Below are 4,573 nucleotides of genomic sequence, written 5' to 3'. Positions count from 1 at the left end.
AAAGAACAGAAGTAGGTACCATCACCACATGTTTTGTGATATCTATCCAGTAAAATATTCCTGAATCATTGTAGATTTTAAGACACAGAGCAGAAAAGGTGGAATTCACATATGCTGTTTTCGTTTATTCTGAATTAGAAAACACTGGGAAAATATTTGTGTTCAAAGTTTCCACAGAGGATAGTACCACCAAAGAAGCAGTAGATGAAACCATTGGCAATTATCAGGATTTCAGATTGCTGAGTTTTTTGTCACCATGTGGCTCATGACTTTTACATGGAACTAAGTAAGTCAGTGAGAGAGAGAGATTTATTACTGGAAGTATGTTACAGTGGAAACTCCTCTTAACTTCTACTTAATCCCCTGATGTTTTAAAATTCATTTTTATGCATTTCAGTATCTGAGGGGGAACAAGTGTTCTGCAAAAGAGTGTATGCATGAAATACAGATAATGGGATCCCATCTAATCATACAGGACCTATGTAGATATATACAACACAGCTTCTGTGTCCATAAGGATTTCAAATAAAGTGAGAAAAATCATATTCTGACTGTGTCTTATTAACTTTGGGTAAGAGATTAGCTATTTTACAGAAGTGTTGGTGTGCTTGGAAGTTGATTCATGCAGTGTAATTTTCATTTTTCATTTTCAGTGTAAAGTAAGTGAAATATGTCAAAGCCATGAGGTGGGGTGCAGCTCAACACAGACCATGGCTGAACAAAGCCTGTGGAAAGCTGGAGATCAGCCCTGCTACAGCTTCACTTGAGTAGTAATTGACAGCCACAGCATTTGAAAGAGGGGGAAGCCACAGGGACTGGGCAGGAGCAGTGAAGCTGGTCATTCCATTAGAGCCCTGATACTATCAAGGACACAAGACTGTTTTGTCAAAATAAGTAAGGTTCAACTTAGCTATTTGTTAGGTAAACCAAGAAAATGGGAAAAGTTGGGAGGGGGGGGGGAAGACTGTCAAATTTATCTAAGTAAAAAACCAAACCAACAGGATATGGATGATATCAAAAAAGAAGCAAGACACTTGGTGGACAACATGGGGCTGGAGAAAAAGTGAAACTCAGTTGACAGTTCTGTTATGCCACAAAGAGAAGTGCTGTCATGGCTCACAAATGCCAAAGAGACAAATAGCCAAGAAATGTTTTACTTCGACGTATGAGATGAATGTAAATAATTAGGGAAATGTATATATGGTGTGTGTCAAAGCAAAGAAATATACTGTTGAAAATCCACTTCAGCCTCTCTTCCTCATTATTAATGTACAGGCTACTGCACATTTCTGCCTTTTTTTCATCTGTCTCTTCATAGTTCTATATGTATGCAACACCCCAAACAATTTGTACAATACTATACCAAAACTAAAAACAAAATGCAGAATCTAAGTATGCGGCGTACACATACTGAAGCACTAACATTCAATAGAAATTACTTCAAAACTGAGAAATTGCTGAGCATCCTAAAGTTCATTTTCTCAAAATCTTTAATCACAAATGTTTGGATTTTTTTGGACTTACTGTTCCATTTAATGATTAACAAATATACATATTTTGTTATTTCAGTAAAAGGAGAAATGTAGAAGTACATAGACATCACAGTTGAGATATTCAATAATTTGTAGTCTGATGTTCTTAACTTGATTCCTGTAATGGCTTCAGAACTTACACTATTTTGTCTTCATGTCCAACAGTTATAAAATGGGGAACATTCTTTGTTGAATATATTTTTTTTGTTAAGTAATGCTTTCAGATGATGTGCAGTACAAGTATACTGTCCCTTTGAATTATTATATCCTTTATATTCTTAAAAAAAAAATAAAATCACAAAACAAAAACAAAATTAAAAAAAAAACACAAATTGAGATTTGTGTTTTTGTTTGTTTGTTTGTTTCTTTGTTAATTTCTCATTATTTTACCATTTCTCTTTCTTTGGATTCCAGGTGAGTAGACAAAAGTACACAGCATGAAGCAAAGGGGCCTCAGACCCACTTATTTGACTGGAGACTAAAAGCAATACTCAGAACATGAATTGAGAGGTTTTTATTTTAAAGTGTTTTTTTTAATGGTGCATCCTTCTCTTTCTTAGAATTTTCCTTCCTAATTTGAAAACAACTGTGCACATTGAATCCCATTTCATATTACACTGGGACCTCTGAACTGATAGATGATGGTTCTTTAGTTAAGCAGCAGTGCCAATTATGATACTACACTGTCCAGTGAAGCACGCAAGTAGCAGCTCAGCAAGATGAGCCACTGAATACTGAATGAGTTGAACAGCAAAGATTCTTTGTAGACACTGAAGTTTGTTATTTCCTTTCTTACTCATAACTACTCAAACAAGGATTTCAGTGGTGCATTGCTCATTGAATTTAACAGGAATCAGATAGGTAAAATTCACTGCATAGTAAACAGCTGTTTTGGGGAGATATTGTATGGCAATTAGTCAGACAAAAAGCATACAAATCACACAAAGCCATTCTATGTAATTAGAAATAAAATAGAAACTTGAAGATAAAAATTGAAGATAAAAGTAAAAAAAAAATGTGATAACAGGGAATGAAAATATGTAGACATATTTCAATTTGGCAAAAAATATTTTTCCACTGACTGCAGCAGAGCTATTACAAAATTGTAGAATCTGAGCTACAGATTCTTAAAGATATTTTTAAAGTCATAATACAGCATTGCGCTCTGGAAAACGTTGATATTCCTTCTGATCATATTTCCATTTTTTTTTTTTTAATTTGGCAAACCCTAAGAGTCTAAAAGTCAAGAAGGTTTGCCAGACCTGGCTTTCTGTATTGTGTAGTTGTATTTGGTTTTTAGTGATATGGATTCAGAGTATGTTCATACTGCCTACAAATTCCCTCTGTTCTTTTGTCAGGAAACATCTAGATATGCCTTGAAAGAATTTTGATGCATTTCATCTCCCAATACTGATTACTTTACTTTGTCACAAGGACAGTTGGTAGAGGTGGGCTACCAAATCAAGAAAGAGAGCTATCCTACAGTATGTAGGATAAATCTGTGACAATATAATTAAAGCAATTGTGAATTGACAGGACAAATTCAAATGTCTACTGCAGGATTAGATTAATTGCTCCCTGAAGTCCCATGGCTGTACTGATGAGGCAAAAACAACCAGGCCAGGGCAAGCTCAAACATGTTTGACAACCTTCAGTGTCATGTCAGTGCAAAGTCTATGGCCTTCTACTCTTAATGGCAAAATCATATTTACTGAGATGCACCATGGTTTGTGTTTTAAACTTAAAAAAAGAAAACAACATTTAACCTGTGATCTGAGCAGTGACCAAGTCAGCAGGAACATTTGATTTATGCATTATATTCTTTGAACCATGTACTATTAGGCCAGGATAATTTAAAACCATGAGGGATACTGGAGACTTCAAATTTTGGTGGCAGTTTAAAAACTTATCACTGTAATGAATTGATCATGAGAACATGATTTGATGTGTCAGCCATCAGAATTAGATGCTGGTAGACTTTGTTGTAATTTTTATCTCTTTAAATTTTAAAGTTTTATCTCTTTAGAAACGCTTTCCGTAACTCAACTACGTTTCTTAGTCCTTTTTTTTTTCCTATTTATGACAAGCTGAACACATTATTTTTTTTTTCTGAAGAATCATTAATTATTGCAATATTAGTTTTAATTATTATTACTTTGGCCCTTTTCTGAAGGTTTATGCAGATCTCCTAATGACAACAAATATATCAAATAGCTCTTGTTCTTTAAAAAAAAGATTACTTGTTACTTATGCAGTATAGCATTTTTTACCAATATTATTGTCTGAGATTGGTAAGGAATGCATTGTGTCAAATCAACAACAGACAGTCAAAACATTTTGTGGACAGTTTCTGTTGCTAGTCACCAATTTAACACCGCAATCTTGGACGACCCTCCACTACCAAAGATCAGCATCACCAAGACAGGACTGGATTAAAGAGTAGTGAACTGCTCTGATTTGCTGTGTTTGTGTATCTGAATGACTGTCTTTCTATCTCTCTTTCCCTGATTTTTATCTTTTACTACAATTGTAGTAGCTGTTGCCTAAAATTGTCGTACCTGTAACACTTATTTATCATTATTAGCAAATTAGCCAATTTTACCCCCCAGTATTGATTGTTGTTAAGAAATCTCTCAATAATTTGATGTATATTATTCCTCTGAGTCTTAGATGACTCCATTGAAGTTGCAACCGCTGCTGACTACGGGAGGCACGATTCAGGAGATAATAGAAAAAAATTCACCTCCCTCAAAATCCACCAAGCCAGCTTCAGATTATTAGAGACTGGTTTTGTTACAATTTTGTTACAAACCATACTTACGCATCTAAATGTATATATTAAATACACAAATGCATTCAACATATCCGCTAATCCAATCCAGTAATGAATCCTATGTAAAACATTAAACTCTTCAGAAATAACAATTTGGGACTTCACATAGACATGAATGTAATCATATTTTAGTTCATTTTTTTAATTATTTTTCATCATGTGACTACTAAGAGTAAAGCACAGGCTTGGCAGATATGCATTATTAATA

This window comes from Gallus gallus, chromosome 1 (genome assembly GCF_016699485.2).
Source record: "Gallus gallus isolate bGalGal1 chromosome 1, bGalGal1.mat.broiler.GRCg7b, whole genome shotgun sequence".
In the NCBI taxonomy this organism is placed as follows: domain Eukaryota; kingdom Metazoa; phylum Chordata; class Aves; order Galliformes; family Phasianidae; genus Gallus; species Gallus gallus.
This window is presented reverse-complemented; position numbering follows the sequence as displayed.